Source organism: Lepidochelys kempii, chromosome 6 (assembly GCF_965140285.1).
Source record: "Lepidochelys kempii isolate rLepKem1 chromosome 6, rLepKem1.hap1, whole genome shotgun sequence".
Classification (NCBI taxonomy): Eukaryota; Metazoa; Chordata; order Testudines; family Cheloniidae; genus Lepidochelys; species Lepidochelys kempii.
The window spans coordinates 15,440,788-15,456,762 of record NC_136385.1 but is presented as its reverse complement, the minus strand read 5'-3'; the positions used below and the strand labels follow the sequence as shown (position 1 = coordinate 15,456,762).

The 15,975-nt window shown below is 51.6% G+C and overlaps 1 pseudogene; it reads left to right on the top strand.

Moving 5' to 3' along the window:
• Positions 1-9,059: 9,059 nt before the first annotated feature.
• LOC140913234 (olfactory receptor 9G4-like) lies at positions 9,060-14,347 on the top strand (annotated as a pseudogene).
• The last annotated feature ends 1,628 nt before the right edge of the window (positions 14,348-15,975 follow it).

Genomic DNA, 15,975 nt, shown 5'->3' with positions numbered 1-15,975 from the left:
TAAAAGGATTGAAACAACAATTCAATGCATGGGTGAGGGGACACACCTGGAATCGTCGTCGGAAAAGGGGGTTGTGGGCAGCGGGGAACACTATGCTGGGTACATGGAATCTGGGGGACAAGTGGGTAACCAAACAATTAGTAAGCCAAAATATGAAATTTCAACAACAAATTAATGAATTAATGGCACAGCAACAATCGGCAGTTGCCACAGGGTGGAGGACAGCAGTAGAGGTAAACTTGCAGTTAAATCGTTGGGCAGGGGACCTGGTGACATCGGTAGGGGATGGCTTCAGAAGACTAACATGGGGAGAAGTGTGCGTAGGTATTCAAAATGCTCAGCTAATAATGTTAATGGATATTATGAGAGATGCTTGGTCAGAACAATGGCCTTCAGTATTAAATCGGGAGGCTAGCCCATATTTATCCACAATTGCAAAAACATACCCATCTACCTGGAAAATAACATCCCCGACCTGTGGGGACAGTTCTTGTGCAATTGTTACTATGATACCATGGGAAGGAAATGCAAATAAGGTGGTTCCCTTGAACCCTATGGGAGTAAGTAGGGAAGGGGGAGTGCGTTGGGAGCCACTAGGAAATAGGTGGTGGGGGGGTGGAATGGGGTAAATTGGACTGTCATCACATTAAGCAGTTGTATATCCAGAAGAGGAATATGGATGTGCCCCTCTCCTGTGACTATGGAGGAGCAGGATCAATGGCCTATTGCAAAGGGGGGGCATTTAGGGGTAATATATATGGGGTACAGTGTATTCTGTTGGGAATGTATGCAATCCTGCAATATAACACTAGGAGGCAAAATCCTTCCAGTGTATGACCAAATTATGAACTTCTATACACTGCCACCTGGACTATGGTGCACCAATGGATCAGTGGACTTAATTGTTGTAAACAATCGAACCGGCACCTACTACCCCATACTGTACAAAGTAGTTGAATTGGTTTGGACAATACCAAATTTCACTGTGGATATTCAATGGACACACAATATGGACAAAAGTACACAAAGATTACAAGAGCAACTTGCTGCAAGCGCCAACAGTTGGACACACTTACAATACACTACAGGATGGCACTGACAAAATTTTAACCTTATCAAAGGAGGAGAAGCAGTGTTTTTGGTGGTGGCCAGGATGTTGGACCATACTGCAGTGGTCAGGACTCTCGGTGTTGCTGTGGATTATCATAGCAGCTGATGTATTGTTAACTATATAGTATGCATATGGAAACGATCAAGGGGGGCACAACCCCCTAGAGAACAGCCACTAATTATAACCTATAAGTAATGTAGTAAGCCCCCCCCCCAAGTGTACTAGACAACCTGGACCCAACCTTCTCGGGCCCACTATACTGGGAAGTCTGGAACACTAATTTTAATAGGTGTAGTATGCCCGTACGAGAGAAGGTGGAGGGCATGGTACTACACAAGGGGCAGTGGGACAGATGGAGCATCGACACCTTCCACCTTGATGCCTGGCCCTATCAGAAAGTGTGTCGCCATATGTCCTATGCTTTTCCTGGGATACCTGGTGTAGCCAAACAGCCAGCCCCCCCCCCCTCTCAGACCAGCATTGCTGGGAACACAAGGGAGCCAAAACAACAGGGCACTTAACATAAATTCCAGCACAGCCTTTGAAGCTGTGAGAAGCCCAGGTGTGCTGCTCCAATGTGCCTCTGGGAACATATACAATGATTAGGCTCACAGCAGACAGAGAAGCTGTGACAGACATGGCTCTTAGCCCCTACTAAATAGCGTGATGCACACACCCCAACATCATAGGTGGGAAAATATTTACCCTGATAAAAGGAATGTCCAGTAGTCGACACTTATTGTTTCTCTCCCTTGCAAGTGTAAACTACTCTTGCGAGAGCTGGTGTCGCCCAGACAGACCAGCCCCAATTTGGCATAAGAAAGGAGAAAGAGAATAAAGGAGTACAGAGGTATAAGTATGGGACCTACAGCACCATGATTTTTGAGTGCTTTTCACTATCTATCTGCTGGTCAGATAAGTGACAGCCTCCCAAGGCTTCTGCAGCTAAGAGGGTCCCTAAGCCTTGTCCCTTATTCGTCTTTCCGCGGAATTGAGTGACCGATCCTGGCTTGGCACCGCTGGAATCGAGAGATGCAAGGAGGGTAAGAAGCACCCACACCTGATCTCCTATCTTTAGTGTACACATATTTTGAAATAGAGCTCTATACTTTGTTTTCTTTCTTTGGGATTGTGGCTTCAGTTTTGTAACTTGTTTGTGTGTGTAACATCTCTACATTTAAATAAGTAGGCACTAGCAATTTTGTAACCACATGATTAGAATCTAGTTTAATAAATTTTGGTAACCATTTGTGCATAAGCCTGACTTGTTTCTCTGGTTTACTGTAAAGCAGCCAACACAATTAAAGAACCTCAGCCGTTTTGGCTTTAAAGCCTGGCCATTAGGTGAGAGTACTAAGAGCCTAGCGTTGAGTTGTGCCGCCTCCACAGGGCAAACTCTTGGGGCGCCTGTCAGTCAATCCTGACTGCCCACTGCGAAGGAGCTCTGAGCTCTAGCAGTTAAAGTCACGGGTGTTTAGGACCTTGGGGCATCCGTCAGCCTAGCTCGGGCTGCCCGCCGCGAAGGGACAGTGCGTCCTAGCGGTTAAAGTCACGGATGGTATAAAACGGGCATAGCTGGCACCTCACCAAACATCCTTGGCCATCGGCTAACACCTGGGCAGGAGGATCCCAAAATTAAAAACGGGGTGGAGTGTTAGGATATAGATATTCAGGCCTGTCTGTAAAGGCCTATACTCTAAGAATGTAGGTATATGTTTATTATTTAGCTAGTAATAGAGGTATACAAGAAAGAATCTGTGTAAGGGCCTTCTCTCACTGTGACAGTCTGAGGCCCTGTTCTTAGGCTAAGGCCTTTGGCTAAGCAGCAGAGGCAGCCATAAACTGGGAAGCGAAGGGTCACATCCTCACATTCCAAACTAGTCAATCTGGGGCTGTTAGGAAGGTGATCCGATCTATCACCTCCAGAGAAAGGGAAGAGCCTAGAAGATGTAAAAGGAAATTTAGGTTGATAGTTTTCTGTCTGGTAAGAACTCACTTATCAATAGATACAGCTGGGAAACCCTTATGTCTTTATAGATGTAGTTGTGAAATCCTCACTTCTGTATTGTTTTGTCATTATAGTTCCCACTTTGCTATTGTTTATTGGCATGGTCTCTGTCTGGTTCTGTGATTGTTTCTGTCTGCTGTATAATTAATTTTGCTGGGTGTAAACTAATTAAGGTGGTGGCATATAATTGTAACCCTTCTGCCAGGCCAAGTTGATAGCAGCAAGGGCCGGGTTCAGTACACAGGGGCTCCCTCTCATCAAAGCAAATGCAAAACTGGCTCGAGCCCCCACCCAGTGACCTGGGAAAATCTTACACACCCCCTGGGCACCTCAAAGAGGCAATACTTCCCCTCTCGCAAGCACAGAGTCTCGGTGTAGCAGAGAATCTTTAATAACATGAGGTAAACGACATCAGCATTAAATTGGGGAAACACCACAACTAGTGTTCATTAACCAAACCATGAGCAAAGACCCACCCCAGCAAATTGGGCCATGTCCTTTCCCTCGGTTCTTGAGTCCCAGAACCCAAAAGTTTCTTGAGTCCAGCAATCCACAAATCACCCAAAGTCCAAAAAGTCCAGCCCCAGAGTTCAAAAGTTCATCTGCAGAGTGCTACTCCCCAGTCTGGCTAAAATGTGCCTGTGTGTGGGGGGAAAGAGGTAAGGGGCACCTTACGTGTCCTGAAGCTGACTGCCCCACAGGGCTCTGCTCCACCACGACCGGCTCCGCTCTGCACAGCTCACCGTCTCATGAACAGCTCTGCTCAGCTCACCGTCTCACGAACACGCCGCTGTCTCACGAATGGATCTGCTCAGCTCACCTTGCCATCTCACAAACACTCCACCAGCCTATCCACGAACGGCACTGCTGCACTCTAGATCTTCCGGCTCCCCACTACTTGACACCGTGCTCAGTGATTCCAGCTTATAGTAGTGGGAGCCTTAGTGCTGGTGCACCATAAGGCCAAAGTGAATTCAGCACAGTACCTGTAGCAAAACTCTTAATCCACCCAAAATTAGCTCTGACATTCTACAGTGGAGAGAGACAGAGGTACAATTGGTGTTTCAGGCCATCACAAGAGGGCCCACACCACCAGGTACTAATACCTATCTCAAGCCTCTCTCAATTCACAGAATTTTGGAACCCATGTCCCTTGCCTAGCGAGTGCTACTTAGTTGATGGTGAGTCCCTCCATCATAACAAAAGGCCAAGTACAGTTCCAAGCACAGTTCCCATAATCAGGGTAATAACAATTTATTCTTCCCGCCTCAATAACAGAGACACTGGGGATCCCACAACAGCCAAAGTGACCATTTGGGCAGTTATGGCTTCATTCTAGTTGGGGTGGGTGTGCCTATGCAAATGAGATCAGCCCCTGAAGTTCTTTTCCACAACTTGCCACACCTCACCACCAGATGTCAGGGTGGAGCTCATCCTGACTCTGCTAACATAATTGGTTAGCTAATCATGTTACAATATGTTAGGATTGGTTAGTTAAATTTCAGTAGAATGATTTGTTAAGGTATAGCTAAGAATATTACTATATAAATTAGGGGCAAACAGGAAGTAAGTTGGGATTCGAAAATAAGAAAAAAGGAACTTGGATTCAAGCTTGCTGGAAGTTCACCCCAACGAACATCGAATGGTTTGCACCTTCGGCCTTCAGGTATGGCTGCTCTCTGTTCATGCGAGAAGGGCCCGGGAAGTGGGAGAGTGAAGGAATAAGCTCTCTCTATCTAACTTTTTGTGGGCCCGGTGCCAAACATATTTGAGGGCCCCCATATAGTCATTATGGGCCCCTTCCAAGTGTGGGCCTGGCGCAATGCCGCTGTAGTATACCCGGCACTGCTGGGATGGGGATGAAAACCTTTATTCATACAAAATCAGATATTTGAAGCCACACTTGATTGAGACCTCCACTCAGCCCATAGAGAACAAACTGGGCTAGCATCCGTATATGCAGAGTACTCTTGAATTTGTTTTATTTGTGTGGGAGGGGGGTTGTTTGTTAGTTTTGTCTTTTTTGTTTAAACACTCAGGGCCTGCTTGGGGCCCTGAACACAAGTGCTTAGGTAGCACATTTATGAGCCATATTAAGCCCGGATGGAGCAGTCAGTGGAGTTGCACCTGCAACTCCGCATCATCAACACCACTTCCTCCACGCAAAGTTATGTTTCATAAATACATTTTTTGAAAGCTGGATTTTCTACTTTGGTACAATAATGTTTACAAAACTTTTTAAAAAGTTAGTTTCTTTAGCCTATTTCTCCCTTTGCCTCACCACCCCTCATGACTTCAAGTGAAACAGTAAAGTTACTGGGGAGGAGTGTGGGGAGGAAAATTGCTGGTGCCCTTTTTGCAGGGAGAAAGGGCCACTGAGACATACACCAAGGCTACCACAATCCAGCCTCAAGCCCCCACCCCAACCTTCACATCTGGGCTCTCCTCCTATCCCTCCTACTGTCTGCATCCCACACAACTAACCTCCACTTTCAAACAAAAGCTCTCCTCAATCTCCCTGCTACCGCCCACCCACCCCCCACTTTCACCCCAGGGCTGTCACCTTCCTCCCTTCTACTGCCCCATACAGAGCCAACCCCCGACCTTCAAGTCAGACTCTCCCCTCCCTCCCTCTTCCACTCCACCCTGCTTCTCCTACCTCCCCCCGGGGTCACTGCCAGCTCCCACAGTGCACACGGACTTGCCCCACAATGCCCCTTCCCCCAAAACTGTGCTGTGCCCTCTCCCCGGAGTGTGGGAGAAGTTTCTGGGCATTCCCACTGGCAGCCAGCCCCGCTGTCATCATGCCCCCAACCCTGGGGGCCACAGACAACCAGCCTCCCCTGTATCGGCCCACTGGCAGGGGACACACACTGCACAGGCGCTGACTTTATAATGTGCCCCCTGGATCTGCCCCAGACCCCTCCCCCACTATACCCCTTCCCCCAAGGCCCAACTTCCACCCTGCCTCTTCCCAGCCTGTTCTGCCCCCTCCCCAGAGTGTGCCATGTCCTCACTCCTCCCCCATCCCCCCCAGAGCCTCTTGTGTGCCGAGAAACAGCTGATTATGGCAGGCAGGAGGTGCAGGGAGGGAGGGAGAGGCGTTGATTAGTGGGGCCTGCCAGTGGGCAGGAGACACTGCGGGGAGGGGGAGGTTCTGATGGGGGGCATCTAGAGAGAGGATTCTCTGCACCACCTCAAACCACCAGCCCACCCCAACCAAGATCCCATCTCTAGCAGTGGCCAGATCTCTGATGCTTCAGAGGAAGATGGAATAATTCCCTAGATTACAGCTGAGCATCAGTGGGGGGCAAATCTTTCCTGACCCCTTCAGTGTCTGGCTGAAGCCATGCAGCTTGAGGGTGGATTATAGTCATTAGGGTCTCCAGTACGTGTCCCCAGAGCACAGCACTGTGCTTGGAAGAGGAGGCTTCCAGGTGTCTTGCCTACGTGCTTGTATTCAGAAAGTCTCTAGCTGTGTTTTTGGATGGGGTGGGGAGCTAGGGGAGAAACGCTTGCTCTGTGCCAGAGTCATAAAGCCGCTCAGGGTGGGGTGAGGATTCCCTGGCCCTCGGACAGGGGCCAGTCACAAAAAAAAGTGCCCTGTATCTTGGCACCAGGGTTTCTGAATGCCCTGGTGGGCAGTGGCTGCCATGGAAACCCAAGGAGAATGATACGGGTTGCAGTGTAAAGCTGTGAGTCGGGGGGGGGGGGGAGGGAGTGCTCACTCTGGGAGGGATGGTTGGGGGGAGGGATAGCTCAGTGGTTTGAGCATTGGCTTGCTAAACCCAGGATTGTGAGTTCAATCCTTGAGGGGGCCATTTAGGGATCTGGGGCAAAAATTGGGGATTGGTCCTGCTTTGAGCAGGGGGTTGGACTAGATGACCTCCTGAGGTCCCTTCCAACCCTGAGATTCTATGATAGGGGAATTCTGATTAATTCCTGCAGGGAACAGCCCTGGGGCCTGTTTAACACTGAGATCCCCTTTTCTCCGGTAGGTCTTGCCTCTGGTTTCAGCCTCCAGTCTAGCAATGGGGGCAGTCCCTGCACTCCTGGCCTGTGTCTCTTTACACGGACTAAATGAGTGTCTCTGCTACAGGGAGTCAGTGTACACAGAGCTGATAGCTCAAGGTTCACGCTGCCGTGTCTGGTTGCCATGCAGCCAGGTTGGCTCTCGATTCCATCGTCCAAGCGTTTCCCAGCTCAAGTCTGCATCACCCCATTAGAGGCAATGCGTGTGTGTGTGCAGGGGCACGATGTGGGGTCAAGTGCCCCCCCATTGGCCTGCCAGGGGAAGGGTGGGGCTCTACTTTCTCTCCCTGCACCCCCTCTTCCCCCTATTGGTTGCTCTCCCTGGCAGCTGGGCGGGGAACAGGAAAGAGCCACGTCTGCCTGAGAGCGGTAGCCTGCTCCCTGCCTGGGCTCGGCTGCATGGGGGGAAGAGGGGACTCCAGCTCACTTGGCCCCTTTTGAAACCCTCTAAAGAGCAGGCAGCAGAGTCAGAGTGGAAGTAAGGGCAGAGTGAGGGCAGCAGCATCAGCAGATGTTACTGAGCCGGCTCAGTTCCTGTGAGCATGCTCAGTACAACCGAGACAGGGAATTCTGCCCAGGAGGGGACTCTGGCTCGCTCACCCCTGACCCTGGCAACTGGGGCGGCAGCGGGCCACCCCCCATCCGGGCCCTGCTGCAGGGACAGGGGCCGAGCAAGCCAGAGCCCCACTCCCTCTCCTTGCAGCCAAGCCCCAGCTGCCTCCCAGCCAGGCTCTCTCATGCAGAAGCGGCTCTGTCCCGCTCCCTGCCCGACTGCCAGGGAGAGTGGGTCAAACTTGCCTGGGGGAGGGGGAAGACACAGGGAGAGAAAGACAGAACCTCCCCGGGACCTCTCCCTGCAGGTAATGTGGGGTGGGGAGAATGCGGCGGCCCTGGGCTGAGCGGGGGAGTGTGTCACTCAGCAGGGGAGACATGTGGAGCCGGCATATGTCCTCCCCTTTAGCTTGTGCTCCCCCAGTCATAATTTGCCCCACAGCAAATGACTCACTGGAGCCGCCGTTACTTCTCCCTACTCTTGTGCTGCCCCATTTCACCATCTTTAGCTGAGTCTCCATCGTGGTGACAGGTCTTGTGAGGCTGTCGCTTGAGCCTACTTCCCTCACCAGCTTCTTCACAGTCTCTTCACTGAGCATTTTCTCATAAAACCTCTGCCTAGTGATTTCACCGTCTTCCACAAGCAGTCTTCCCTTTTCATCTCCTAAATGCTCTGTGCTTCTTTGCCTAATCTTGGCTAATCTATGTATTCCTTCCCCCCTTCCTTTGTTAGTAGTTCTGCATAAAAACCTTTAAATGGTTGACCTTTAGCTTCCACCCACCGCACTTTCACCTTTTTCTTTCCCAGCTTGTTTCCTCATCACTTTCCACCAGTCTGACTTTTTGCTATTGCTTAAGCCTGCCTGTCCTACTTCTTCTTCTTCCTCCCTGCCTCCTGCCCATTGTTGGATGCCACATCTCCTTGCCGTGAAATTTCCCTCCTTTCCTTTGGACAGAGGGAGCTTCTACACTTCCTGTAATCTGATATTTTCCCCCAAAACCTCCTTGGTATCGTTGTGGTCATTGTCCAACCTCTGCAGAACCTCATCCTTATATCTTCGACTAACTTCGCTATCCGCGAACCTCCACCACTCTGTCCTTTGTTCCACAGCTTGTTTCTTGCCCTTCCCTAGACTTTTCACCCAGACATCGATTACAAGCTGTCTACGTCTCTCCACAATCTGCTCTCCTGGCATCACCTAACAGTTTCATGCTTTTTAGATCTGTTCCTCTTGTCAGGAAGCTGTTGAGCTGGGATGTGTTGGCACCACCCTGGTGTGTAATTAAGAGCTTCTCCCTCTTTACAGAGTCTGTATTGGCAAGACTCAGGCCATGGGCTCTGGCTAACTCTAAGCTATGCTCACCAGCTTTGCTTCCTGTTCCAAAGCCTCGGCCTCCGTGACCATCGTCAGAGCCTTCACAGTGTTCTGCCACACATCTGTGGAGATCGTCTTTGATACCGCAGGCTGAGTGCTTGGTTATGGCATGAGACGTTGCACTCTATATGTTTATGGAAATATGCTTACGAGTGTGGATATGATGTAACTGGAATATGCTTTATGCAAAAGGTCTCTTGTAAGGTATCATTACAAAGCTTATAATCTACTGAGTGTGGTCATCCTATTTGTATGTATGTATCATTCTTGTATCTAAAACTAGAAATATGAAGTATTATTCTGAAGTCCTGTTGTAATTAAGCAAAGTGTGGGCCATCAATGGTGGCTTGGAATCTTGATGGCTCCCATTAACTAGGACAATTGATTGTAGATGGCTCTGTTTATTTGCAAAACTTCCTGGATACGTGCAGGTCAGTGCTGGAAGAATGAAGGCTGGGGTCTCACAGGACATGTGACCATAACACCTGTATCTGCAAAAAGAAAAGGAGGACTTTTGGCACCTTAGAGACTAACACATTTATTTGAGCATTAATAATAGAATACCATTTATTTTATTATGGTATTCTATTATTAACAGTGTGATTAATTGTGCGATTAATCATGATTAATTTTTTAATCGCTTGACAGCCCTAGTATTCATTGTGGACAGGATCCACACCAGACCAAGGGCAATGGGGAGTTCTTAACTTTAACAACTGTGCTCGGACCACACAATAATTATGCTAAGGAGGGTGCTCGCATTGGGAAACCAGTCTGGCCAAGTTGATTTGCTGGGTTTTGGGGAGTGGAAATTCCCGAAGCAGGACAAAGAAAGAGGGGTGACTAAACTGGGGGTTATAAATGGACTCCTGGGGGAGGCTGGAGAGGCACACATAGGGAGTTTGGACAGCAGAGGGGAAGGGGATGGGCCAGTCCTAGGGGGTGAACTGGAGGAGAGATGGATCCATGTTTCAGAACCCAAGCCCCCACGGAGGGGAGCGGGACAGGAGGGAGCACCACCCAGCCCTGGCCCGCCCCACCCCCAGCTCTGCTCCAGCCCCGCCCCCAGCTGCAGACCCAGCTCTCAGCCGTGCACCTGTCCTCGTCCCCAGCCTTGGTCACTGGCTGTGGCTCTGGATCCAGACTCATGCCCAGCTGCGGCCCCAACCTTGGCCCCCTTACACCTGTCTGCATCCATTTTCCTCCCCTCCCCCAGGAGCCTTGGCCCTGCTCCTGGCCCTGGCTCAGGGGGTGGGGGGGGAATGGAGGCACGAACATGAGGACAGGGGTGGGGTGACCCTCAAAAGTTTGGAGACCACTGTTGTAGGGGCTGGGCAGGGGGCTGCATGGTCAGAGCTCTCAGGATGGGGTGCTGAATAGAGGCTATGCGCCCCGAGCGTGTGCCGAGGGACCGCAGTGTCTGAGCTCTGTTCAGACTCTGCAGGCTCAAAAGACCTGGGACAGCAGTTTAGGGAGAGGCTGCAGGGGGCGGGAGGGGGGTGCTCGACTGGACCAGCCCCACGGACAGACGCACAGCCAGGGGATGGAACTGATTGCAGATCAAACGTCTCTTGCTTCACCTTCTGTCAATGCCCCTCACCAGCCTGCCCAGGGGGACCTGCTCTGGGCAGAGAGGGGCAGGCCCGACTATGCTGCTCTGCTGAGGCTGCCAAGGACAGGCGGTTAGCACAGCTGGGGTTGGAGTTTTTGAGATGGGGACTCCTGTGAGGCAGGAGCTGGGCTGGGACCCACCCAGTGGGAACAACGCGTGAGTCCCCCCAGTGGGAACAACGCCTGGCTTCTCCAAGGGCGGTTATGGCACCAGCTGCTCCTCTGCTCATTAAACTCCTCTAGGTGGTGCCATGTTCCCGCTGCCCCCTCCTGGGGTCTAACAGCAGCCTGGGCTCAGTCTCCTTCTCTCTGCAGGTGTCCAGGAGCTGGACCGAGCCCAGAAGTTCAGCGGTGTCATCCTGGTGGCTGCAGGACAGAGCTTCCCCCACACGGGGTGGGTATGTGTGTTATGCTCCGCGCTCCCGCCTGCTGGCAGAAGCGGGACAAAGGAGCACCAGAAACAAGTTGTCCGCTCAGGGTACAGCAGGGGCTCTGTACTCCAGCACAGGCATCGGCCCACCCCTGGGGACAGCTCTCGCCTGCGTCCTGATGTATGTTGCACAGTGTGCGGTACCCCCCGGAAATAAGTGATGGGTTTGTAGGCAGCACTCTCTTGCCTTCAGCTTCCCCCAGGCACACTCCCCCACCATCCGTCAACTGCTTTGGGGGTGGCTGAGCCTTCTGCTGCCAGGCGCTCTCTCATCAGGGTTTAGCTTCATAAGCCAGGGCAGGGGCTGGGCCTGGCCACCCACACAAAAGCGGGCACAGACACCCCATCTATAGCCGTATCATGTGGGGGGACCAAAGCTCCTTCTTGTCCAAACAGGTAAATGGCTATGCAGGTGGTGTCGGAGAGAAGGCTTTGGATTCTTTGACCATGTGATGGTGTTCCAAGAAGGAGGAGTGCTAGGCAGAGACGGGCTCCACCTAACGAAGAGAGGGAACAGCAACTTTGCAAGCAGGCTGGCTAACCTAGTGAGGAGGGCTTTAAACTAGGTTCACTGGGGAAGGAGACCAAAGCCCTGAGGTAAGTGGGGAAGTGGGATATCGGGAGGAAGCACGAGCAGGAGAGCACAAGGGGGAGGACTCTTGCCTCATACTGAGAAAGCAGGACAATCAGCGAGTTATCTCAAGTGCCTATTCACAAATGCAAGAAGCCTGGGAAACAAGCAGGGAGAACTGGAAGTCCTGGCACAGTCAAAGAATGATGATGTGATTGGAATAACAGAGACCTGGTGGGATAACTCACATGACTAGAGTACTGTCATGGATGGATATAAACTGTTCAGGAAGGACAGGCAGGGCAGAAAAGGTGGGGGAGTTACATTGTATGTAAGAGAGCAGTATGACTGCTCAGAGCTCCGCTATGAAACTGCAGAAAAACCTGAGTGTCTCTGGATTAAGTTTAGAAGTGTGAGCAACAAGGGTGATGTCGTGGTGGGAGTCTGCTATAGACCACCGGACCGGGGGATGAGGTGGATGAGGCTTTCTTCTGGCGACTAACGGAAGTTACTAGATCGCAGGCCCTGGTTCTCATGGGAGACTTCAATCACCCTGATGTCTGCTGGGAGAGCAATACAGCAGTGCACACACAATCCAGGAAGGTTTTGGAAAGTGTAGGGGACAATTTCCTGGTGCAAGTGCTGGAGGAACCAACTAGGGGCAGAGCTCTTCTTGACCGGCTGCTCACAAGCCAGGAAGAATTAGTAGGAGAAGCAAAAGTGGAGGGGAACCTGGGAGGCAGTGACCATGAGCTGGTCGAGTTCAGGATCCTGACACAGGGAAGAAAGGAGAGCAGGAGAATACGGACCTGGACTTCAGAAAAGCAGACTTTGACTCCCTCAGGGAACTGATGAGCAGGATCCCCTGGGAGAATAACATGAGGGGGAAAGGAATCCAGGAGAGCTGGCCGTATTTTAAAGAATCCTTATTGAGGTTACAGGGACAAACATCCCGATGTGTAGAAAGAATAGTAAATATGGCAGGCGACCAGCTTGGCTTCACAGTGAAATCCTTGCTGATCTTAAACACAAAAAAGAAGCTTACAAGAAGTGAAAGATTAGACAAATGACCAGGGAAGAGTATAAAAATATTGCTCAGGCATGCAGGAGTGAAATCTGGAAGGCCAAATCACACCTGGAGTTGCAGCTAGCAAGAGATGTTAAGAGTAAAAAGAAGGGTTTCTTCAGGTATGTTAGCAACAAGAAGAAAGTCAAGGAAAGTGTGGGCCCCTTACTGAGTGACCACCCACCAGCTCACCTGTCTTCGAGGTGCCCTTTATGGTAATTTATGCCACCACAGGACATGACAGTGGAATCTGCTTGAGGCCACAAACCAGTGTTCCCATTAATTTTTCGCACACGTTTGTGGAATGAATTTTGTTATGTGCACTAATATGGAGGTGATGTGTGACCTCCATATTTGATGCATATAACAAAATTCATGTGATGGGTGTGGGGCCGAGGGGTTCGGAGTACAGGAGGGAGCTCAGGGGCTGGGGCAGAGAGTTGGAGTGTGGGGTGGGGGGTGAGGGCTCCTGCTGGGTTTGCGGGCTCTGGGGCGAGGCCAGGGATGAGGGGTTTGGGGTGGAGGCTGCCCCAGGGCTACGGTGGGGAGAAAGGACTCCCACCAGCTCTCTCTCTCCCCACAGCAGCACCTGGGCTGGTGGACAGGAGAGGTGCCTTTCCCCGCCATGAAGCTCCAGGGTTGGGACTGCAGGATAGGCGCCTCTCCCCCGGCCACGGTAGGTCTGGACCAGCGCTGGGTTTGGGTGCCTCTCCCCCGGCTGCGGCATGGCTGGGGAAGAGGCATCTCTCCTCACTGCAGCCCTGAGGGCCTGCGCGGCGCTTAATCGTCTGCTGCACGGCCGAGCAGATTAGAGGGAATTTAGGCACCTCCACACCCCCATGGACTTCTTCACTGGCAGCTTGTCCTTCCGGATCCTGGCTGACTTGCTGTTAGACTATAGGGGCACCTCCCTGGCTAGCTGTGCCGCCCAGTCCTTCTGGCTTGGCAGACATCTTCCTGGCGGTCATGGCCTACAATTGCTACATGGCCACCTGCAACCCGCTGCACGACACCACCACCATGTCCAAAGGGCTCTGCCTCCTGCTGGTAGCCTGGTCCTATGTGGGTGGCTTCCTCAATGCTGTGGCCCACACAGCCACACCTTCCGTTTGGACTTCTGTGGCTCCAATGTCATCAACCATTTCTTCTGCGATGTGCCACAACTGCTGGGCCTCTCCTGTGACTCCAGCCACACCTACTAGGCCATCCTCTTTGGCTTTGTCAGTGGCACTGTCGTCGTCAGCATTCTCATTATCCTACGGCTACGTTGTAGCTGCCGGCCTATTCATCCACTCAGCCAAGGGCCGGCGCAAGACCTTCTCTGCTGGTGCTGCCCACCTGGCCTCCATTGCCTTGTACTACGGTTCCCTCCTCTTCATGTAGATGAGGCCCAGCTTCAGCTACTTACTTGATCAGGACAAGGTGGCCTCCCTTCTCTACACGGTGCTGAGCCCCTTGCTGAATCCAATCATCTACAGCCTGAGGAACAAGGACATAAAGGAGGCCCTGAGAAAGACCATCGGCAAAGGCAGGCTCCTTGTTAAACAAATGTCATGTGACACTGATGAACCAATAAAGACAAAGGCCTGATAGGCTGCTGCTGTCATTACTGCCCCGGCAGGTGTTGTTCAAAGGGTGCCAGATGGGAGAAAATCAGAGCTACTCCCTTGCTTCCATAGTCACCAGTGTAACTGCAGGGACAGCAGGGAAGGGTGAGCATGGGACACAGAGCCTCTCAGCTCTGGGCACTGATTCCAGACTGGCCGCCCTCCTAGGGATCGTGCCCTGGGGCCAGAGCTAGCCCCATGGGGGCGGGAAGGGAGTGCCACACCACACTTCCAGCCTGGGGCAGGCACGGCTGGAAAAGTTTATGCACCACTGTGGTACATAATACCTTACATGGGACCTTTGAGATGAATATCATGACAACACCATGTGAGGTGTGCTTTTACTGTTACATATCAGGGAGCCAATTGCCAACTGGCATTGGGGTGTTCCTAGAGTCACAGCTTGATTAGGGTGTGGCAGCAGAGAGACTGTCCTGGGGGAATATGCAGAGAGGAAGTGTCTAGATTGGAGTTCACTCTCTCTGGGCATCCAGTGACAGCAGGTAGGGTTGCCAATTTTGGTTGGGCATATTCCAGGAGGTTTCATCACATGAATAGGCAGCAGGTTGAAAACAAATAAAAGGAAGTATTTCGTCACACAATGCACAGTCAACCTGTGGAACTCCTTGCCAGAGGATGTTGTGAAGGCCAAGGCCATAACAGGGTTAAAAAAAGAACTGGATAAATTCATGGAGGATAGATCCATCAATGGCTACTAGCCAGGATGGGCAGGAATGGTGTCTCTAGCCTCTGTTTGCCAGAAGCTGGGAATCAGCAACAGGGGATGGATCACTTGATGATTACCTTTTCTGTTCATTCCCTCTGGGGTACCTGGCACTGGCCACTGTTGGAAGACAGGATACTGGGTTAGATGGACCTTTGGTCTGACCCAGTAGGGCCATTCTTATGTTCTTATATGACATAATATTTAATTAAAAGATTCATCTGGAGACTCATGGACAATCCTGGAGGGGTGGCAACCCTAACAGCAGGAGACTGGGAGAGTCACTGAAAGGCAGGATACAGGCCTGCACAGAGCCTGTGGGGAAGCAATAGATACTGAGGGAGGAGGCCCTGCAGCCAGAGTGGAATAAGAAGGGGATTGTAGGGCAGCTCCCACACATGGTTCTCAAGGGGGCAGCAACCTGAAAAACTGTGGCAGCCCCAGGAACCTCAGACCCAAGGGATGAGCCTGGGGAAGGGATCTGTGTGGCTCGCCTGGATGTTAGGCTTAAAGGGAAGGAGCTAGGCAATGGTGCTTGCAAAGGGCGGACGTAGGGAGTACATCATGGGGACTGTGGGGTGGGGGGCGGCCTAATTATTGTGCACAGGGGGGAAAACCTGCAAGCATGAAACAGGAGGGAACTGCTTCCTTCAGGCCCCACTGTGGAGGGGACCCCAAGTGCTGCCAGCCCCACGTGTACAAAAATCATGAGTCATATACCACCCCACTTCCACATGCAGCTGGGCTGTAGGAAAATGGCCATCCCGCCCCCTTTGGCCCTATTGGCAGGAATGAGCAAGGGTGGCCATTTTGAATAAGGAAAAATTGGTGAGTTGGACAGCCTTTGCTGGCATTTTCGTGAGACAGGTTAAAAAACACCCACCCCC